At 39.0% G+C, this 24,372-nt stretch overlaps 1 non-coding gene across 1 annotated transcript; it reads left to right on the top strand.

Moving 5' to 3' along the window:
- Window positions 1-15,623: 15,623 nt before the first annotated feature.
- On the top strand, window positions 15,624-15,730 carry LOC112774276 (small nucleolar RNA R71). Its single transcript, XR_003188771.1, has one exon. It is a non-coding gene; the product is annotated as a small nucleolar RNA R71 (small nucleolar RNA).
- The last annotated feature ends 8,642 nt before the right edge of the window (window positions 15,731-24,372 follow it).

Genomic DNA, 24,372 nt, shown 5'->3' with positions numbered 1-24,372 from the left:
GGAACAGCAGACTAGAGTCAAAGAACATGCAGAAACAAAGAACACATTCATTTAGAGACATTTTTAGATCTAGTTTTACTCTCTTAGGTTTTTCTCTCTAGGTTTTTAGAATTTTAAATTTCAATTGGTCTTAGCATTGGAACATTGAGAAGAGTTATTTCCTCATCAAGACTTCATCATTCTAGTTTGTTTTCTTAACTTGGTTTCATTCTTCCATGTTCTTTGCCTCGTTCAATTTTGTCATTCAGATACTTTTATGATTATTTAATGCAAGGATTATTTCTTTTTAATTTAATTTCAATTCCAGTAATCATGTCTTCTTTTAATTCTCTTTCATGTGCTATGGATTCTTTATTTACAATGCGTGAGTAGTTTCCTTACTTGATGGGGAGTTGATTAAAAGGAACTCTTGAGTTGGAAGGATTGAAAGAAAAATTTGTAATTGGGTTAAATGTTGGATTGCTATCCTGTCACCAACGCCAATCCCTTTGAACTAAGTGGGTTGCAACTTGTTAACAAATCTGGCATCCCAGCTTGTTTGACTTTCCCTTACTTAGTAAAGGATAACCAAACAGAACAACCATTAATTATAAATTAATCTTACAATCACTCCATCAATAGTAGAAATTCCAACTAATCAACTCCCAGTCAAGGCTTTTATTCATATTAATTAAATTTCCTCAATTTAAATTCCAATTTACCCAACTCAACTTCTTCGAACATCTGATTAATAAGATAGCACACTTTTCTGCAACTCGTTGGGAGACGACCTGGGACTTAAAACTCCCAGTAATTTTTAATTCAAACTCTCTGTGATATACTTTTAAATTGATAGGCAGATTTTCGGTGAGTTAAGAACTATACTTGCAACGTAACCATTTTAATAATTTTTAATTCACCAGCTTCTGCATCTCATCAATAATCTGAAAAATCATAAAATTAATTCTTGAAGTAAGAAAAAGTAGTGAATAGCAAAAGCTTGCAGAAAAAAAAAGAAAGAAAAAAGAAAAAGCAAGCAGAAAAAGCCAATAGCCATTTAAACCAAAAGGTAAGGGTAAAATAAAAAGGATCCAAGGTTTTGAGTATTAATGGATAGGAGGGCCCACAGGAATAAAATCCTGGCCTAAGCGGCTAAACCAAGCTGTCCCTAACCGTGTGCTTGTGGCGTGAATGTGTCAAGTAAAAGCTTGAGATTGAACGGTTAAAGTCGTGGTCCAAAGCAAAAAAAGAGTTTGCTTAAGAGCTTTGGACACCTCTAACTGGGGACTCTAGCAAAGCTGAGTCACAATCAGAAAAGGTTCACCTAGTTATGTGTCTGTGGCATTTATGTATCCGGTGGTAATACTGGAAAACAAAATGCTTAGGGTCACGGCCAAGACTCATAAAGTAGCTGTGTTCAAGAATCAACATACTGAACTAGGAGAATCAATAACACTATCTAAATCTGAGTTCCTATAGATGCCAATCATTGTGAACTTCAAAGGATAAAGTGAGATGCCAAAATTGTTCAGAAGCAAAAAGGCTACAAGTCCCGCTCATCTACTTGAAGCTAATCTTCATTGATAAGTTTGGAATTCATTGTATATTCTCTTCATTTTATCCTATTTTGTTTTTAGTTGCTTGGGACAAGCAACAATTTAATTTTGGTGTTGTGATGAACGGATAATTTATACCCTTTTTGGTATTATTTTTACATAGTTTTTAGTATGTTTTAATTACTTTTTATTATATTTTTATTAGTTTTTATTAAAAAATCACATTTCTGGACTTTACTATGAGTTTGTGTATTTTTCTGTAATTTCAGGTATTTTCTGGCTGAAATTGAGGGACCTGAGCAAAAATCTGATTCAGAGGCTGAAAAAGGACTGCAGATGCTGTTGGATTCTGACCTCCCTGCACTCGAAGTGCATTTTCTGGAGCTACAGAAGCCCAATTTGTGCGATCTCAATTGCATTGGAAAGTAGACATCATGGGATTTTCAGCAATATATAATAGTCTATTCTTTGCTCGAGATTTGATGGCCCAAACTGGCGTTCAAAGTCAGCCCAAGGAATTCTGTGGTAAAACGCCCAAACTGGCACCAGAATTGGAGTTAAACGCCCAAACTGGCACCAAAGCTGGCGTTTAACTCCAGGAGCAGTCTAAGCATGAAAAAGCTTCAATGCTCAGCCCAAGCACACACCAAGTGCGCTCCAGAATTGGATTTCTGCACTATCTGCACTTAGTTACTTATTTTCTGTAACCCTAGGCTACTAGTTTAGTGTAAAAACTACTTTTAGAGATTTATTTACATCTTTGATCAGTTTTATGCTATCATAGATCATTGTACACGTTTGGAGGCTGGCCTCACGGCCATGACTAGACCTTTCACTTATGTATTTTCTACGGTGGAGTTTCTACACCCCATAGATTAAGGTGTGGAGCTCTGCTGTTCTTCATGAATTAATGCAATTACTACTATTTTCTATTCAGTTCACGCCTACTTCTTCTCCAAGATATATTCTCATACTTAATTAAGTTAAGTCAGAATGAAGGGGTGACCCGTGACAATCACCCAATCTTCGTTACTCGCTTAGCCAAGGTCGCGTGCCTGACAACCACAAAGTGATCTACATGATGTTCAACGTAGTCATTGGACGACAGCTGGAGTATATTCTCTTGGGTTTCTAATCTAAGATTAGAACTTTCGTGGTATAGGCTAGAATTATTGACAGCCATTTCTGGGATCAGAGAGTCTAAACCTTGTTTGTGGTATTCCAAGTAGGATCCAGGATCTGGAAAGTCTAAACCTTGTCTGTGGTATTCTGAGTAGGATCTGGGAAGGAATGACTGTGACGAGCTTCAAACCTGCGAATGTGGGGGACAAGTGACAGTGTGCAAAAGGACAATGGTCCTATTCTGACGCTAGCGGGAACCGACAGATGATTAGCCATGAGGTGATAGTGCAGATGGATTTGTTTTCATCCGAGAGGATCATACAGCTTGCCATGGAAGGAGGTAATGCATGGTTGGAAGAAGGCAATAGAAAAGCAGAGGTTCTGAAGCAACAAAGCATCTCCAGACGCTTATCTGAAATTCCTACCTATGAATTACATAAGTATTTCTATCTTATTTTATATTTTATTTATATTTTAATTATCAAAACCTCATAACCAATTTAATCCGCCTGACTGAGATTTATAAGATGACCGTAGCTTGCTTCAAGCCGACAGTCTCCATGGGATCGACCCTTACTCACGTAAGGTTTATTACTTGGACGACCCAGTGCACTTGCTGGTTAGTTGTGCGATGTTGTGAAAAAGAGTTGAGATTACAATTGTGCGTACTAAGTTGTTGGCGCCATTGAGATCACAATTTCGTGCACCAATGTCCCCTGTTTTGGCCTCTTCCCAACAAGCTTTCTTTTGTTATTTGCTTGATTTGCTTTGCTTGTTGGGGCAGCAGGGGTTGGATTGCTTGTGGTTGACCTTTTTTTCTTCATAGATATGGTCACTTGTCTTTTGGTCACAACCCTTCTTTCAGTGCCTTTGTTAGTTGCCTTCACTTCTTTGACATCAATACATGGTTGTTGTCTGATTGTTGGAGTATCCACTTCATCAAAAGCCTTTTGAATTGGTGGTTCAATGAATCCTTCCTCTATGCAGCTCTCTACTTCATTTGAGTATGGACTCCCTTGCTTGGCTTCCTCCCCTTCTTCTTCATGATGTTCCATTGAGTCCTTTGGGAGTGAGTCTTCATGTTCCTCTGTTACCTCAAGTAGCCTCTGTGGATATGGAATCCTAGGCTCATATATCTCCACAACTTCATTCTTCATTGAGATTTCACTTGACACAGGGGCCTTTTCTTCCACTTCCTCCTTTACACTTATCATTTGGTCTAAAAGCACTTCCATATTTTTGAAAGAGGTTTCTTGTTATTCCCAAAATTTCCTCGTCTCCTCTTCATATCTCTCAAGCATGGACTCAAGCTTTGAGAGTCTTTGGTATAGGGAAGTTTGTGTGGGTTGTGGGTTTTGGAAGGGATTTTGTGTTGAGGCATAGTCAAATGATGAAGAATTTTCAAATGAGAAACTGTGAGGTGGGGTTGGACAATTTTGCATGAATGTATTGAAGGTACTCTCAAGTGATGATGGCTTTGATAAGTGGAGTATGAACTAGTAAATACTCCTTGATTTGGATCCTCCCACTTACAACTTGAGTAATTGTTGAATTCATCACCATATGGATCATTTTGTGGTTCTGGGGGGTGATCTTGCATGAATTTATTGACAGCAAAATCAAGTGAAGATGTGTCTTGATGAATAGAATATGGAGCATTAAAATCTCTTTGGTTTTGACCTTCTCAGCCATAACATGAGTAGTTGTTAGATTCATCAAAATATGGTTCATCTTATGTCTCTGGGAGGTGTTCATACTCTATCATTCCTTGTTGATACTCCTATCCACCATTAGCATAATGACATGAATCATTTTGTGGTATTGGGCAATATCCTAGGAGATTGTCTTGATCATTTTGTGGCCCTGGAGCATATCCCCACTCGGTGGATTGCTCATAATCTATCATTTCTTGGTGATATTCCCAGCCACCATTAGGATAATGACTTGAATCATCTTGTGGTGGTGGGAAACATCCCATATGATATGATTGATCAAAATGCGAAGTATACTCCATTTGAATTTTGTAAAACACAATCACCAAGAAAAATTGAAATTCCTTATGTCAGAGATAAGGAGTCCTTAGTGAGGCAATAACACAAACACCTTAGTAGCAAGAGAAAATAGAAAATTAAAAGAACTTAAATGACAAAAATCAAAAGAAAAAATGTCTAATCTAGGTAATCAACCACCGGTAGTTTGTTAATCACAATTAATCCCCGAAAACGGCGCCAAAAACTTGATATACAAAATTTAGATTTCACGTGTAACCGGCAAGTATACCGGGTCGTATCAAGTAATAAAACTCACAAGAGTGAGGTTGATCCCACGAGGATTAAAGGATTAAGCAATCAATAGTTAATTGATTATTCTAGTTAGCTCAAGCACAATTGGGTGATAATCAAGCAAGAAATGTAAATAACTGGAAATTAAAATAAAGTAATAAAGTGCAAGAAAAGTAAATGACGTAAAAGTAAAGTGCAAGAAAATAAAGTGCTGGAAAGTAAAATTGCAAGGAACAGAAAGTACAAGAAAGTAAAGTGCAAGAAAGTAAATGACGGAAAGATAAATAACTAGAAGTAAAACTAAAAGAAAAGCATTGGGATCAAGAGATATTGCATTCTCAGGATTGATGCACGGAAAACTTGTCTCTTAACAAATTTCCTTCGGCAAGTAAACCGAATTTGTCGTCAAGTAAAAACTCACAATAGAGTGAGGTCGAATCCCACAAGGATTGATTTATCAAGCAACTTTAATTAGAGGAATGTTCTAGTTGAGCGAATCCAGGATTTGAGTTTAGAATTGCAGAAAATAAAATGGCGGGAAGGTAAATGACAGAAAAAGTAAATGCTAGAATTAAAGAACTGAAAGTAAATTACTGAAGTAAATTGCAGAATTGTAAATGGGAATGGGGGAATTGCTCATAAGAGTAAATAACAGAAATTAAAGAGAATGGGTAAGATCAGAAATGGGGAGTTCATTGGGCTTAGGAGATGTTGCATTCTCCGGATCGATTTCATTTTCATCTCTTCCTCAATCAATGCACTCATTGATCTCCTTGGCAATCCTAAGTGATTGAATTACAATTTCTTGTAATTCAATCTCTCAAATCTTGATCAATAGCCAATTCCTTGGTCAATTGCTCATGAGAAGAGATGAAGTATGGTCACTGATTATACCACATGCATTTCCCAAATCAAGTGTTGAGAGGATTATAGTCACATATCCATCCAAACCCAATTTGGTCCAGCATGAGAAAGCATTTCTAGCTTGATCTCTTTATTCCTCTTTCAAGGTTCAGAAGAGATCCAAGTATGAATAGCTTCTTTTCCAAGATAACTAGCCAATTGGATGAAGATCGAAAGCTTTCAAGTAAAATCAAGAGAAAAGATAGAAGAAGAATAATGAAAACTAGTATTGATCCATCAAATTACAACAGAGCTCCCTAACCCAATGAAAGCGGTTTAGTTGTTCATAGCTCTGGAAAATGAAAACAAAGATGGAGAATACATGATGAAAAACTAGAAGTGCAGAGAAAGTAAATACAGAGAGTAATTCTATGCCCAGAGGCTCCCTATATTTTCCAACTCCCAAATTAATTCAAAGCTACTCCTATATATACTACTCTTTTACTCTTCTAGTTGGTTCTTCAAGTCTTGGGTCTGGGCCTTTGGATCTTGAGTTTGAAGCAGTTATCTTCTTCATTGGGCTTGGATTTACTTGCAGAGAGAAATTGTGAAGTGGGCAGAGACTTTAGCTCAGGACGTTAGTGGTGTTAACGTTCAGTGAAAATATGGGTTCTAGAACGTTAGTGACATTCAAATTTTTCACTAACGTTTCTTACGCAAGTAAGAGCCACGTTAACCTCAACGTTAGTGGCACAAACGTTGCCACTAACGTTGCCTCTTTGTCCTTCGCGCACGTTATTGGGACTCAACTTTCCCAATAACGTTGAGAAGCCTCCCCCTTCCCAACGTTAGAGTCCACGTTAACTTAGTTAACGTGGCTCTTTTAACGTAGGCTTGCCAACCTTCGAGAACGTTAGTGACACTTAACATTGTCACTAACGTTCCAATGTGCCCCTTAGCTCTCACGTTAGAGTCCACGTTAACTAGGTTAACGTGGCTTCTAACGTGGCCTATGCTAGCCATCTCCAACGTTAGTGACAAAGTTGAGTGTCACTAACGTTGGTTCAACATTCCCTTATCCACGTTAGCTTCCACGTTAACTAAGTTAACGTGGGAGTTAACGTGGCTCATGGTGGCATGTGTGGGCTCCTTCCAACGTTAGTGACAATGTTGGGTGTCACTAACGTTGGCGTCACCTCCCTTCCTCACGTTAGCTTCCACGTTAACTAGGTTAACGTGGGAGTTAACATGGCCTAGTGTGACTTGGCCAACGTTAGTGATAATGTTGAATGTCACTAACGTTGGCTTCCCCCTTTCTTCTTAACGTTAGAGGCCACGTTAACTAAGTTAACGTGGTGACTAACGTGGCCACTTATGAGCTTGGTCCAACGTTAGTGATAATGTTAAGTGTCACTAACGTTGGCTCCATTTCCTTTCTTCCACGTTAGAGTTCACGTTAACTTAGTTAACGTGACTCTTAACGTGGGCAATGATAGCTTCGAGAGCGTTATTGGCAATCACTTTTCTCATTAGCTTTGCAAGTTACTCCCATTCCACGTTAGTGTTAACGTTAGTGTAACTAACATAGCCACTAATGTGGTTCTTCTTTGCTTCCTTTGTCCTGAAATCAAGCAATAAAGTGCATCAAAGTTCTAGTCCAAGTCATGGGAAATGCAACATCCAATTTGTCCTTAAATTCATGCAAAATCCTCATGAAATCATGTAAAGTGCACAATGTATGCTTGAATTAAGATGTAAGTGAATATCTACCCAAAATAGCTTATTTCCTAAGGAAATTCATGAAACTACCCTAAAAACAGTAAAGAAAAGGTCAGTAAATTTGGCCAAAATGCCCTGGCATCATAACACCAAACTTAAAGCTTGCTTGTCCCTAAGCAAGTACTGGAACAAGAGAATGATGAATGGAATGCCAAGAGAAATGAGTCATTCTTGTGGAAGTCATGTCCCTGGTTTTATGGTGGTTTCATGAATAGCAACTTAGGTTCATTCCTGGCTTTCAGACCTTTATCATGTCCTAGAATACTCACTGTGATTGCATCCCATGAAACTTTTATTTATTGATCCTTTTGTTGTTATTTCAGGGCTTATTTGTGTTCTTAGGCTAAGTGTTCTGTAAGGGGGCAACTCTTTAAAATAAGCTTTCAGCCAACACTCCCGAACCAGTTGGTTCAAGGTGCTAGGTGATGAAGCACCCCTAAGGACTTACTTGCTCAAGTCTCTCCCCCATACATACACACCACAGGCATATAGTTTATTTATTTTCTTTTCTTGAGACCTTGGTGTCCAGCACCTCTTTGGGTTACTAAATGCTCTGTAGTGAGGGTTACCCTTGATAGTGGACTTTTAGCTGATAATCCTGAGTTAGTTAACCCAAGTTACCAAGTGATAAGGCACCCCTAAAAGCTTATTCATCCAAGTAGATCCCTCACACAGGAGCACCACAGACACATGCCTCAAGATTAAAAACCATTGGTGCCTAGCCTTATTGCTTGTTCTTTTTATTTTATTCCTCAACTTTGATTGTTCTTTCCCTTTTTCTTATTAGGATCTTCTTATTTAGCTAGTCTCATGGGGTGTGTCTCAAACATAGTATTCATGACAGATAGTTGTCCTCCCACCTTATGGTTGAACCAACTTAGCCAACTTATGACTATATCATAAACTCATGAACTTATTCCATAGTATGAACTCTACCCTGGTCTCTTAAAAACACTCATTCTCTTTTCATTTGATTTAAAGGGACAAACATACAAGTAAGCAAAGTAAGGATGCAGTGACATAGAGACCAGCAAACATAGACCTTTTCAACAAAAGCTTAAAAGACAGAATTTTTTTTTTTAAATTTAAACTAACATGGAAGCAAGTTCTATTTCATACAAGATCTTCCTTATTTAGAGCATAGAGAACGATGGACCAAAGAAGGAACTCCACCACCTTTTACTCATGTGGTTGCCCATGCTCTCCTTCTTGTTTGTCCTCTTGGTGTTATTCTTGATTGCTTGTGCTCCCACTTCCCTTGCCTTTTCCAAGCAGCTTTTTCCAGAAACCACCATCTTCCATCTTCTTCTTGAGTGTTTCCTTCTGCTGTTTCACCTTCCTCTTTTCTTGTTCTACAAAATCTTTTTGGACCTCATCATATGTAGGGATGGCATAGTGTAGATGATGCATATTACTGGACATGTAGTTCAACTTGGCTTGAGTGTTGACGTTGAACTCCTCCCTATATAGTTGCCGCCCTTCATTAAGTACAGTGAACTCATTGAATGCTTTCATCTGGGCTATTTGTCGCTGATTGAGTTCCTGCAAATGCTTATCTTGACGTTCTTGCTTCTCAGTAACTTGGTGGATGGTTTGAGTGAGCTGGGAGTATTGTTCCTGTTGCTGCTCCATTTGTTGTTTCTGCCACTCTTCTTGTTATCTCATCTGGTTTAGTATTTGCTCTTGTCCTTCCATATGTCTCATCCCCAAATCTTCAATAACTCTTAGAAGGTGATTCAGATTCAAGTTGGCTGGGTAAGGCTGCTCTCCTTGTTGATATTCTTCCTAATGAGACTCCTCTTGGTGAGCTCCTTCTTTTGCTTTTAGTTTCCCTATTTGTGGCCTTCTTTGTTGCTGAGCAGGTGTAGTATAGGCCATACGCTGGGTTGTCATTAGCCTCCCAGGGTTCACCCAGTCTGAATTGCTGTCCTCAAAGACCACCTTGGCCTTTGTGCACAATCGGAGAATGGTGCTGGGGTACCAAAGCCTGGCACCTGATTCAAGCTTCTCAGCTGAATCTTGAATTCCCTCAGCTATAAGTTCATGCACATTGATTTCTCCACCTTGTACTAGGCAATGTACCATAGTTGCTCGATTAATATTTACCTCTGAATTATTTGCAGCTGGGAGAATAGACCTCCTCACAAGTTCAAACCACCCCTTGGCTTCTGGGCTAAGGTCTCCCCTCTTGATGAACCGGGGTCTCCCATCTCCATACCTCTCCTAGTCAGCTGCTATAACACAGATGTCAGTCACGATCTCAGTGAGCTCATCATTGTCTTGGCTTTTACTTATCCTTGCATGATAGCTGGGCTCATCGAAATGTGATGATTTCAGGTGAAGAGTTCTTATTATAGCATTTGGGCTGAAGTCCACCTCCTTTCCTCTTACATAGCTTTTGAAGGTTGGGGCCCTAGTTTTGTCTTCTCTGACCACATTTGCGTAGAACTCTTTGATGAGGTTTGTATTGATCTTACCCTCTGGATTGGTTAGCATTTGCCACCCTCTTTCTTCAATCTTCTCCCGAATCTGTGGGCAGTCGTTTTCATTGATTTGGAAGGTTAACTCGGGCAGTATCTTTTTGAGCTTTATCCACTCAAATTCTCGTTCATGGAAGGCAGTCTTGAATCTCTTCTCGTCGAAAGGAATGTTCTCCATTGGTTCCTTCCTCTTCTGCCTCTTGGAGCTTGATGATGCCATGAATGAAGTTAATGCGAAAAGGGTGTAGTGAAGGGAAGAAATGTGGGATTTAGAGAGTGGGAAGTTGAAGAACTAGTTGCTGGAAAGTGAAGTGCAAGGGATATGAATTTCGAATGTGGGGATGGTGCAGATTGGATCCACTTATATAGAGAAGTGATGAAGAAATGAAAGGTGTGGATTGATGGGATTGGTGTATGATGAACGGATGGAGTTTTGTATGGAGTAAGCACGAGGATTACCAACTTTATGTTGGAGTTGGTTCAGTTTCCAAGTTTGTTCTTCCTCCAATGTTGCATGGCAACCATTCCCAATGCATTCCCCCTTGAGGCACGTGTGTAGTACCCTCTTCATGAAGTGGCCGAACCTTTCTCATTAAATTGTCCAATCAATCTCCTTCAATGCTCCTTTCCTTTCCCTATAAAGATCAAATAAGAAAAGTAAGAAATATCACAAAAAGAAATCAATTTAAATTTTTACGGCTAGAATAATAAAGAGAAGAAAAGATTTTGTTTATTCATGAACTCCAACTGACTAACTAACTGTGTATCCTTATATGCACATTGGTAGCACCATGGGGTGACACCAAACTTAGTTTGGAGCACTGTGATGAAAAGTTCTGTTCAAAGCTCCAAGACTAGCATGCTCTCTGTTGCATTCATGCTTTCTTGGCACACTTTGAACACCAAACTTGTTCTTCACTATATACTGCAATATAAGGACTTCACCAAGTTTGGGTTGGAATTCATGAATATTGACTTATTCACTAGTAAAAGCTAATAAAACATGGGTTGCCTCCCATGAAGCGCTTCTTTAGCGTCACTAGCTTGACGTTTCTCCTTCATCAGGGAGGTTGATAATGCTTCAAGTCCTCCCCTCTTGCTTTGGACTTATATCCATTGGTTGTATCAATGATCTCTACATGTTCCAAGGAGAGAACTCTGTTGATAGTGAAGACCTTAGGTAATTGAGATGGTACAGTGGAGAGATTAGGGGGGATATCTGGGAAGTAAGCTGATATCACTTTATCTCCTGGAGAGAAGCCTTCCGTAGGGATCTTCTTGTTCCTCCACCCCCTTGGTACCTTCTTCTTTGTCCCTTTTGATGCTGCCTTGCTCTTGGCGACTTCTTCTTCTAAGGGAATTTTGTTGTTATCTTCACATGCCTCTGGTGGTTTAGGTTCCTCTAGCTTCTCCTTGAGCTGTGACAATTGTTGTTTGCCTTGTTCATCATTCAGTGGGGTTCTCAGATTTGTTGGTTGTGCTTCAGTGCTTGTTTCCTCTGTCAGCATCTCATTATGATCATTGCTTGGTTCTTTGTTTTCTTGGTCTGCTTCTTGTGAGAGTTTGAAGACATTAAAGCTGAGTCGTTCATCCTAGATCCTCAATATTAGCTCCCCTCGTTCCACATCTATGAGTGCTCTGGCTGTAGTTAGGAATGGTCTTCCCAATATGATTGGGTGAGTGTGACTCTCTTCCATGTTCAAGATGACAAAGTCTGTGGGAAGAAAGTATTTCCCCACTTTTAACAACACGTTTTCCACCATCCCTCTTGCTTGTTTTTGAGTTTTGTCAGCCAGCCTGATGACTACATCTGTGGGTAATATCTCATTGATCTGCAGCCTCTTCACCAGGGACAAGGGCATTAAGTTGATGCTTGCTCCTAAATCGCAGAGTGCTCTATCAGACATTGTTTTCCCTATCGCACAGGGGATATGAAAACTCCCTGGGTCTTTTCTTTTTGCAGGCAACTCTGGTTGAATGAGGGCGCTGCACTCCTTGTTCATCACTATAGTTTGGCCTCCCTTGAGTGAGCTTTTCCTGGGAAGAAGTTCCTTCATATACTTGATGTATGCAGGCATTTGTTGGATGGCCTTGATGAATGGTATGTTTACATGCAGAGACGCAAACAAATCTAGAAACCTTGAGTATATTCTCTTCTCCACAGCATCATTGAGCAGTTGGGGAAAGGGTGCATAGAGTCTCAACAGCTCTTGTTGTTGAGATCTCTGGTTCTTGATGATCTTTTTCTTTCTTCTCTACTGAGGTATCTTCAGGTTGTTCTGACAGCTTGCTTGGCTTGTCCTCAGTCTCCTTATCACTTATAGTGACCATCTTGCAGTCTTCCCATCTTACTTTCTTTGTTTCACCTCTCGGATTCTTCTCTGTGTCACTTGGGAATCCATCTGTGGGTTTGGGAATTTGCTCAGAGAGATACCCCACTTGAGATTCCAACCTCCTGATTGTGTCTCCCTGGTTCTTGAAACTGGCTCGCACTTTCTCCTTGAACACCTTGTTGTCTTGAATCTCCTTGCTTATGCCTTCAAGTAGATTCTCAATCCTTGAGATTCTTTCATCAAATGATAATAGGTCAGGCTGAGGAGGGTTATTCTGGCCTTGTGATGAGATATTTTGGTGAGAAATGAATCTCTCACTAAACATCACAATCCAACCGGCAAGTGCACCGGGTCGCATCAAGTAATAAAAACTCACGGGAGTGAGGTCGATCCCACAGGGATTGATGGATCAAGCAATTTTAGTGGGTGATTAGTTTAGTCAAGCTAACATTGAGTGGTTGGGTGAAATTTTGAGAGCAGAATGTAAAATGCAGAGAATTTAAAGTTGCAGAAAATAAATGTGAAGAAACTTAAAGTGCAAGAAAAGTAAATTGCAGAAACTTAAATTGCAAGAAATATAAATTGCATTAAATGTAAAGGGAATTGGGAATTGGATTTGCAGAAATTAAACAAGGAAAAGTTAAATTGCAACAAGCAGAGAAGTAAAAGATGGATTTGATTGATTCGGAACCAAAACAGAAATGTAAATAAACATGAAAAGCAATAAACAGAGAATGTAAAATTGGAATTAAGATCTCAGGACCCAAGAGACTAGATAACCAAGTCTAGATCTCAATGCCTTCCTAGATCCAACAAGAACAATTGCAAGAGAAATTAAAGAAAAGTAAATTGCAGAAGCCAAGAGAAGGTGAAGTAGTAAACAGGAATGGAAATTAAATTGTGCAGAGAAAGTAAACAAGAAAATTCTCAAGGTGAGATTGAAACAGAATTTCTTCAATTCTCAACCCAAGATTCAAAACGAAATTGAAAACTAAGAGAGAGCTCTCAAATCCTAATGCTCCCTAGTGGAGCCAGCCTCCTCACAAATATGAAAATGATGCCTTATATAGGCTTTACAAAATGGAAATGAAAATGAAATTAAAAACAAATTACAATTAAATGAAATTCCTATTTTATCTATTTCTTGTGCCTTTGAGTGATGATCATTTGGGCCCTTGCTCTTGATGGAATTGGGTTGATAAAGGCCTTGGTTGATTGCTCTTGGAGTTTGAAGAAGAACCAAAGTGAACCAATTGAACCGGGTTTGAGGTTAGCCAAAGTTGGACCTAAAGTTTGAGCCAAAGTTAGGGATCTAACTTTGGCCCCAACTTTTCATAGCAGCAAGCCAAATCCTTCTGGTATGGACGTTGGTGCCAACGTTAGGGGTCTAACTTTGACCCTAACGTTGGCACCCCTTATGCACATTTATGGCGCCAAATTTGTCCTCTTGTCATGTTGCCAATTTTATGCCCAATATAAACTATCATATATGGTTGGAAAGCTCTGAATGTCAGCTTTCTAACCCACTTGGAATCACTTCAATTGGACATCTACAACTCAAGTTATGATCATTTGAAGAGGGCATGGTCGCTGGCTTTGGTGTGCAGCGTTTGAGGTAACGTTAGCCCTCAAACGTTGGCGAAAATGCCAGTTCTGGAGGCTCAAACGTATTGTCCACCCCATACTATTATACATTGTTGGAAAGCCCTGGATGTCTACTTTCCAATTCCGTTGAGAGCACATCAATTGGAGCTCTACAGCTCGAGTTATACTCCATCAAAGGTGCAGAGGTCAAGTGGCCTCACTGCATGTTGCCACCATGTTCATTTATGCACATTGCGGGGCAGTTTTCTCCCTCAATTTTAGTGTCCACCATGCAGTGCCATATATGCTTGGAAAGCTCTTGATTCCTACTTTCCAATGCTTCTTGAATCACCTCATTTGGAGCTCTGTAGCTCAAGTTATTCTTGTTGGAAGTATACCCCTTGTATGCCTTGTGGTGTGTGGCGCCAACGTTAGCCTCTAAGTTAGTGGGCTAACGTTGGCGCAAACGTTGGCCCTTCTCCCTTTGTAATTCATGTGCCAACGTTAGCCTCCAAGTTAGGGGGCTAACGTTGGCGCAAACGTTGGTGCCCAGGGATGAATTTCAAGTTCCAACGTTAGCCTCCAAGTTAGGGGGCTAACGTTGGAGCTAACGTTGGCCTCTTCCTTGCAATGTCATGTGCCAACGTTAGCCTCCAAGTTAGGGGGCTAACGTTGGCTCAAACGTGGGGAGCCCAGGGAGTGATTTTCATGCCCAACGTTAGCCTCCAAGTTAGGGGGCTAACGTTGGGGCTAACTTCATGCATCCCGGTTCAATTTCTTTTATTCCATTGTCCTCTCTTCACTCCTAGCCATTCCTCTTTGCTTCAACCTTTCTCCAAGCTTTCTTCACCTATCATGAATCAACCAAACTTATCAAAGCTATGCTTAAAATCATGAGGTATTCAATCTTTCATAATATGCAACAAATATAGCATAAAACCTCATGAAATGGCATGAATTCATATATGGTTGGTTAAATCCAAGGAAACATGAAAATCTACCCAATTGGCTTGCTTATGGCTCAAGAAAGTGCATAATTCAATTGAAAACAAAAGAAAAAGGCTAGTTAAAATAGGCTAAGATGACTTGTCATCACCTTGATATGAATGTGGAGAGGTGTTGTTATGGGGGTGTTGATATGGTCTGGATGTGAAGTGTTGGGTGGCTGCATTGTTTGGATTTGGGCGTCTTTGATCAAGGCTTTGGTCTTGTTGATTTCCCCACCTAAAGTTTGGGTGATTCCTCCATCCAGGGTTGTAGGTCTTGGAGTATGGATCATGGTTTTGCCTAGGTGAATTCCCAATGTAGTTGGCTTGCTCCTGACTACCTTCTGCTTCTTCATTCACTCCTTCTTGGTTTGTTGATGAAGTGGAGATTGCTGCTACTTGGTTCCTCTCCATCTTCTTGGTGAGGTCAGCCAGCTGCTGGGTAATGAGCTTGTTCTGAGCCAGCAGAGCATCTACATTGTTTAGCTCCATCACTCCTCTAGTGTTCCCTCTTTCGGAAGCATAGAAATAATCATTCTCTACTACAGTTTCAATGACATCTATGGCCTCCTCAATGGTCTTCTTCTTGTTCAAAGATCCTCCGGATGAATGGTCTATGGCCTTCTTTGACTCATAAGAGAGCCCTTCATAGAAAATGTTCAGCTGCACCCATTCACTGAACATATCTGGTGGGCACCTCCTTGTTAGGTCTTTAAACCTCTCCCATGCTTCATATAGAGTCTCACCATCTTGTTGCCTGAAAGTTTGGACCTCAGCTCTCAGCCTATTGATTCGTTGAGGAGGGTAAAATCTTGCTAAGAATTTGTTCACCACATCTTCCCAAGTTGTCAAGCTCTCCTTTGGGAAAGATTCCAGCCACTTGGCTGCCTTATCCTTGAGTAAGAATGGAAATAAGAGCAGTCTATAGGCGTCAGGATGAACACCATTAGACTTCACTGTGTCACATATTCTCAGGAAGGTGGTTAGATGTTGATTGGGGTCTTCTTGGGCACTTCCTCCGAACGAACAGTTGTTCTGAACAAGGGTGATGAGCTGTGGTTTTAGTTCAAAATTGTTGGCATGGATGGTTGGCTTTTGAATGCTACTTCCACAGTTTCCTGGGTTTGGATTGATGTAAGCGCCTAGAACTCTTCTATCTTCCCCAGCATGATTTGCTCGACCTCTTCCGCCATGGTTGTGAGTCTCTTCTGCATGATGGTTTTCCATGTTTTCTTCCATGTTTGGTTCAAAGTATTCCTCAAAGTGTTCCTCCTCTTCTTCAGCACCAACTACACATTTTTCTCTTGCCTCCCTCCTTAGTCTAAGGAAGGTTCTCTCAGGTTCAGAATCAAAGGAAGTTGAAGCCCCGCTTCTTCTCCCTGTCATACAACCAACAAGTACAAGCAAAGAGAATAGGTGCAGAAAGTATATCTGTTAGAATTACTGTTAGTGTGAGTGATGCAATATATCAAACAGTTAGTGGGTTAGTGAAATGAATGGTAAATAACAAAGAAAAAGTAGGGGGAAGGGAAGAAATTAACTAAAACAGAAAGTAAATGACTCAAACAGAAAATTAAATCAAACAAAAATAAAATGCTCAATCTAGTTATCCTCCAATTTAATCATTGTTGATGCACAATCAATCCCCGGCAACGGCGCCATAAACTTGATGCACGGAAAACTTGTCTCTTAACAAATTTCCTTCGGCAAGTGTACCGAATTTGTCGTCAAGTAAAAACTCACAATAGAGTGAGGTCGAATCCCTCAAGGATTGATTGATCAAGCAACTTTAATTAGAGGAATGTTCTAGTTGAGCGAATCCAGGATTTGAGTTTAGAATTACAGAAAATAAAATGGCGGAAAGGTAAATGACAGAAAAAGTAAATGCTAGAATTAACGAACTGAAAGTAAATTACTGAAGTAAATTGCAGAACTGTAAATGGGAATGGGGGAATTGCTCATAAGAGTAAATAATAGAAATTAAAGAGAGTGGGTAAGATCAAAAATGGGGAGTTCATTGGGCTTAGGAGATGTTGCATTCTCCGGATCAATTTCATTTTCATCTCTTCCTCAATCAATGCACTCATTGATCTCCTTGGCAATCCTAAGTAATTGAATTACAATTTCTTGTAATTCAATCTCTCAATATTGATCAATAGCCAATTCCTTGGTCAATTGCTCATGAGAAGAGATGAAGTATGGTCACTGATTATACCACATGCATTTCCCAAATCAAGTGTTGAGAGGATTATAGTCACATATCCATCCAAACCCAATTTGGTCCAGCATGAGAAAGCATTTCTAGCTTGATCTCTTCATTCCTCTTTCAAGGTTCAGAAGAGATCCAAGTATGAATAGCTTCCTTTCCAAGATAACTACCCAATTGGATGAAGATCGAAAGCTTTCAAGTAAAATCAAGAGAAAAGATAGAAGAAGAATAATGAAAACTAGTATTGATTCATCAAATTACAACAGAGCTCCCTAACCTAATGAAAGGGGTTTAGTTGTTCATAGCTCTGGAAAATGAAAACAAAGATGGAAAATACATGATGAAAAACTAGAAGTGCAGAGAAAGTAAATACAGAGAGTAATTCTATGCCCAGAGGCTCCCTATATTTTCCAACTCCCAAATTAATTCAAAGCTACTCCTATATATACTACTCTTCTACTCTTCTAGTTGGTTCTTCAAGTCTTGGGTCTGGGCCTTTGGATCTTGAGTTTGAAGCAGTTATCTTCTTCATTGGGCTTGGCTTTACTTGCAGAGAGAAATTGTGAAGTGGGCAGAGACTTTAGCTTAGGACATTAGTGGTGTTAATGTTCAGTGAAAATATGGGTTCGAGAACGTTAGTGACATTCAACTTTTTCACTAACGTTTCTTACCCAAGTAAGAGCCACGTTAACCTCAACGTTAGTTGCACAAACGTTGCCACTAACGTTGCCTTTTTGTCCTTCGCACACGTTATTGGGACTCAACTTTTCGAATAATGTTGAGAAGCCTCCCCCTTCCCAACGTTAGAGTCCACGTTAACTTAGTTAACGTGGCTCTTTTAACGTAGGCTTGCCAACCTTCCAGAACGTTAGTGACACTTAACATTGTCACTAACGTTCCAATGTGCCCCTTAGCTCTCACGTTAGAGTCCACGTTAACTAGGTTAACGTGGCTTCTAACGTGGCCTATGCTAGCCATCTCCAACGTTAGTGACAAAGTTGAGTGTCACTAACGTTGGTTCAACATTCCCTTATCCACGTTAGCTTCCATGTTAACTAAGTTAACGTGGGAGTTAACGTGGCTGATGGTGACATGTGTGGGCTCCTTCCAATGTTAGTGACAATGTTGGGTGTCACTAACGTTGGCGTCACCTCCCTTCCTCACGTTAGCTTCCACGTTAACTAGGTTAACGTGGGAGTTAACGTGGCCTAGTGTGACTTGGCCAACGTTAGTGATAATGTTGAATGTCACTAACGTTGGCTTCCCCCTTTCTTCTTAACGTTAGAGGCCACGTTAACTAAGTTAACGTGGTGACTAACGTGGCCACTTATGAGCTTGGTCCAACGTTAGTGATAATGTTAAGTGTCACTAATGTTGGCTCTATTTCCTTTCTTCCACGTTAGAGTTCACGTTAACTTAGTTAACGTGACTCTTAACGTGGGCAATGATAGCTTCGAGAGCGTTATTGGCAATCACTTTTCTCATTAACTTTGCAAGTTACTCCCATTCCACGTTAGTGTTAATGTTAGTGTAACTAACGTAGCCACTAATGTGGTTCTTCTTTGCTTCCTTTGTCCTGAAATCAAGCAATAAAGTGCATCAAAGTTCTAGTCCAAGTCATGGAAAATGCAACATCCAATTTGTCCTTAAATTCATGCAAAATCCTCATGAAATCATATAAAGTGCACAATGTATGCTTGAATCAAGATGTAAGTGAATATCTACCCAAACTAGCTTATTTTCTAAGGAAATGCATGAAACTACCCTAAAAACAGTAAAGAAAAGGTCAGTGAAACTGGCCAAAATGCCCTGGCATCAAGGATCAACCATTCTCATCTCCTCTTCAATCATACAATTATTGATCTCTTGGCAAATCATAAGTAACCAAATCCTAATCTCTTGGTGATTTGATTTCTCTTAACATAAATAATTGCCAATCTCTTGATCTAATTGGTCATGAGAAGAGATGAAGTTCAATTTCTGATTCAAAAGCCACACAACCCTCAAAACCTCAATTCAAAGTGGTTACATCTCACATACCAACTAAGAATATATTGATCAAGTGGATTATGAGGGAAGAGCCTCAAACTGAATTCCGTGATCCCTTTCTCAAGGCTCACATGTAATTCAACTAGATCCAATCCCCCTCACGGTGGTAATTGGATCTATGAAGCAGAAAGACTCTCTCTAAAGAAACAATAAAAGAAGAATTGAAGATGTAGAATGAAATTAAATAAATCCATTGAATTACAATAGAGCTCTCTTTCCCAATAGAAAGAGTTAGTAATTCATAACTAAAAATGTTTGCAAAGTAAGAAAGAAATGAAAGAGAAGAGTATGTGAAGGGAGAGTCCGAAGATCCCTCCCAGTATGGTGTGTGAAGTGTGAAACTAAGCCCTATTTATAAGCTAACCTAAATTATAAATTCAAATGAAACAAATTACAATCAAATAAAAAAAATTAACTATTCTAGATGATTCTTGTGCCCTTGATTGATTGAGATTTATGGGCTTTGCTTGCTTGAGGTTGGTGACGATCGGTTTTTCTATCGGTAAAGAAATATAAAAATATGATCGCGTTGTAAGTATAGCTTCTAAACCAACAGAAAATCCTTTCATACAAACATTTTGGTTGTCACAAGTAACAAACCCGGTTAAAATTGATAACCGAAGTATTTAAACCTCGGGTCATCTTCTCAAGGAACTGCAAGGAGGTGTTCTTATTATTGGTTATGAGTTTTGTAAATTGGGGGTTTTGAAAGTAAGGAACAAGTAATTTAAATGACAAGTAAAATAAATAAATAACTGTAAAATAAACTCTTGGCAAGGTATGAAAATTCGGAAGTCCCATCCTAGTTACTCCTATGAGAATTGAAGTTAATCCCACTTAGTTAACCTTTACGAAAGCAAGGGAAAGTCAAGTGAACTAATTAGTTAGATCCCCATGTCCTAGCCAACTCCTAAGGAAAGACTAGAGTTAGTGGGATTCTAGTCAATTAGCAGACATAACAATCAATCACGATAAATTTGATAACTCAAGAGCCTCCAATTAATCAATTAAAGCCAAGAATATAAAAAGCTAAATAAGAATCATAAACTGAAATACTTCAAATTATATTAAATAGAATATTCAAATCTAACATGGAAAAATTCATAAATTAAATTGAAAAAATAAATAAAAGGAACATTAAACCTGGAACTCAGAAGAAATTGTAAGTTGAAATAATAAAGTTGAAATAATAAGAAATCCTTTAAGAGAAATCCTAATCCTAAAACCTAAGAGAGAGGAGAGAACCTCTCTCTATAAAAACTACATCTAAAAACCTAAAATTGTGAATTATGAGCTGATAATTATGAATGAATGGATTATCCCACCTTATAGCCTCTAATCTGTGTTTTCTGGGCCGAAAACTGGGTCAAAAACAGCACATAAATCGCTGGAGAAGAAATATGTCACGTTGATTTTCGTCACTACGACGCGTCCGCGTGGAGCACGCGTTCGCGTCGCCTAGAGTCAGGGAAACTATGGCATATTATATATCAAATCGAAGCCCCGGATGTTAGCTTTCCAACGCAACTGGAACCGCGTCATTTGGACCTCTGTAGCTCAAGTTATGACCGTTTTAGTGTGAGAGGGTCAGGCTGACAGCTTTGCAGTTCCTTCAACTTCTTGTATTCCTTCCACTTTTGCATGCTTCCTTTGCATCCTCTAAGCCATTCCTGCCCTGTAATCCCTGAAATCACTAAACGCACATATCATGGCATTGAATGGTAATAAGAGAGGATTAATATTTGGTAATTTAAAGGCTCAGGAAACATGTTTTCAATCATAGCATAGGATTAGGAAGGAAAACTAAACTCATGCAAATCATATGAATAAATGGGTAAAGAATTGATAAAAACCATTCAATTGAGCACAAGATAAACCATAAAAATAGTGGTTTATCAACCTCCCCACACTTAAACATTAGCATGTCCTCATGCTAAGCTCAAGAGAAGCTATAAAAGAGTGAAGAGGAATGGTAAAATTTATGAAATGCAACCTATCTATATGAATGCAACTATATGCTAAGATGTTTCTATCTATTTGGTTAAAAGTAAACAAGTTCTCCAAGACAAAAATAATTCAAATTCCGCTAATTCAAATCATATAATACAAGACAAGTAAACTTGTGAGAAGATAGCTCATAAAAGCAGGGAACATAGAATCAAGCATTGAACCCTCACTGATAATGTATATGCACTCTAGTCTCTCAAGTGTATAGGGTAATCACTCTACTCTTCTCTAATCATGCTTTCTAAACTTTGTTCTTCACCTAACCAATCAACATTATTTAATGTACCAATGCAAACATCATGAGGTCTTTTTCAAGGTTGTAATGGGGCTAAGTTAAGGGTAAAGGTATATATATGGCTAAGTGAGCTATAAATTGAATCTTTGACTAACCAAGCTCTCACCTAACATACATACACTCTATATAACTCTAGAATCATACCTAGCTACCCAAAATTTCCACTTTTGCATCACATACTCATGTATCAACTTTTCTTTAATTTTATCACATATGCATTGATTTTTCATTAACTTAACATTGGGGTAATTTTGTCCCCTTATTTATTTACTTATTTATTGGATATTTTTTTATTTTTATTTTTATTTTTATTTTTTTTAAATAGAAAAATAAACATAACTTATCAATGCATATGGATTTTTTATTTTTCTAGTCTCACATGAGTAGGTACCCAAATTTCCAATATTTTATCAAAGTAAAAACATAACACATTCCCATGTTCCCATAGTTTTCCCACACTTAATTGTTACACAATCCCTATCTTAAGCTAACCAAAGTTTCAATTAGGATATTTAATTGTTTTTCTGCTTAAGGCTAGTGATGTGGTAAAATATAGAATAAATAGGGATTTACAAGGCTCAAAGTGGCTGACAAGGATGATTTAAAGGGTAGGCTTATTTGGGATAAGTGAGCTAAATAAGTAATGGCCTCAATCATATGCAAGCATGTAAATACACTAAATATTGGACATATAGAATGGAACAAAGCAAAGATTGCAATCATAGAGAAGAAAATACACAAGAAAAATTTATGGTTAAATAATGTAACCATATAAATAAGCTTAAAATCTCACAGGTTGTGTGTTCTTAGCTTTTTAAACTATGTTCCAAATACAACTTCAAACAAGTTTTAATAGAAAATTTTTTAATTTAAATTAGTGAAATACTATAAAAATTTATTGAAAAAGAAAATATTACTTCAACCAAGTAGTAACTAAATGCATAAAATCAAACAAACATGCAAATGCAGCAATTTACAAATTAACATTGGTGTTGAAAAAAAAAAGAAGTAACTAACCCACGGAGATCTGTATCGACCTCTCCACACTTAAAGATTGCACCGTCCTCGGTGCATGCTAAGATGTACAAGTGGACGGGCTGCTCCAACTGATGCCTTTCTCTATAGATTGTGCAGATTGACTTGCCTGTCTCCCCAGTTAGAAGCTTTCCTTTTCCCTTCCTCGGTGGCCATCCTGAAAGAAAAAGGGAAGAAAAGTAATCCAGAAATAAAGATAAGAAAATAAATAAAGTATGGGTGGGTTAATGCCAATTGATAAGGGTCTCATTTACATGGAAGCTTCAACATGTACATGAGAAAATAATAGAAGCACATGTTATACCAATAGTGCAAAATTTGCAACAAGGGGGAAGAGAGTGGGGAAGGAGAGATAATATAAATTCATGTCAATGCAAAAGTAATACAGATATAAAAGATTGGCATTGATTTAAATAACAGTACCTAATCAGAATTAAACAAGTCACTAAGCACCAAGAAAATACCAGAAAATATGTAACAGTTGAATACGAACATTTGAACACCAATGGTAAAATAATAATTTTAGAAAAAAAATAAAAATATGCACAAATTAAAATGTAATGAATGAAAGTATGCAAATAAACTAAATAAAATAAAATGAAGGTAAAAAAGAACGAGAAGTGAAAGAAATAAAGTAAGAAAGAAAGAAGGAAAAAGAAAAGATAGAAGAGATTAGGATTAGAAAAGAAAAGACAAGATAATTGGCGCTGATCTGGATTGTGCGGCGTAGGCGACGCGGACGCGTGAGTGACACGATCGCGTGGTGCGCGATAAGGTCAGGTGACGCGGACGCGTGGGTCACGCGATCGCGTGACCTGATTTGTGCGATTGGTGCGAGTGCAGCCTCGCGTTCGCACAACTCTCTGTTCGAAACTCTTTTTGCCAAATTTTTGGGTGACGCAGTCGCGTGGTTGACGTGATCGCGTGAATGGCCTTTCTTTTAAAAATGACGCGGACATGTGGGGCACGCGTTCGCGTGGTAGGGCTGGTGCTTCTAGCATCATTCCAGCCCAGCTCCATCATAACTCTCTGCCATACACCTCTTTACGTCGATTTTGCAGGGCCACGCGTTCGCGTGGGTGACGCAGACGCGTGGGAGGCATTTTTCCCACATGACGCGGACGCGTCAGTGACGCGGTCGCGTGGATCAGATCGTGCCAAAGGCACGCCTCCAGCCACACTCTCGCGTGACTCTCTGTTCACTTTTCTTTTCTTCCTAATGCACTTGTGAGGCGGACGCGTCGACGACGCTGTCGCGTCGCGTACATTTTTTTTTTATTATGCAAAATGCAGAATGCAGTATGCAGATGTTATGAATTATTCTAGGTTCAATGAAGTAAAATAAAACTCAAAAACAAACAAAACTAAATAAAATTATAATTGGAAAAGGAATGATCATACCATGGTGGGTTGTCTCCTACCTAGCACTTTTAGTTAGAGTCCTTAAGTTGGACATGTGCTGAGCTCCTTATCATAGCGGCTTGTGCTTGAACTCATCCTGAAACTTCCACCAATGCATGGACTTCCAATAAGCCTTATCAATACCAGGTAGATTCTTTAAGCTTTGATGGAGTTCCTCACAAGCTTTGTGCTCCTAAATTTGATCCTCATGTATGCCTAGATCCCAAATCTTGTTTCTACACCCGTCTTCAAGTTGATTATCATGATTCCATCCGGGTGGTTCAGCCTTAGAATTCTCACTGAAGCGTCCAAACAACATCCCATACCCATTCAGTTGAGTTCTACACCAACCTTTGCGTTTAAACTTAAAGCTTCCAACCATAATGAACCTTGCAGGAAAATTCTTACCACTAACCATCTTCCTCTTACTCT

The sequence above is a fragment of the Arachis hypogaea genome, chromosome 18, assembly GCF_003086295.3.
Source record: "Arachis hypogaea cultivar Tifrunner chromosome 18, arahy.Tifrunner.gnm2.J5K5, whole genome shotgun sequence".
Lineage (NCBI taxonomy): Eukaryota > Viridiplantae > Streptophyta > Magnoliopsida > Fabales > Fabaceae > Arachis > Arachis hypogaea.
Note: the sequence above shows the minus strand (reverse complement) of the source record. Positions and strands in the feature narration are given on the sequence as shown.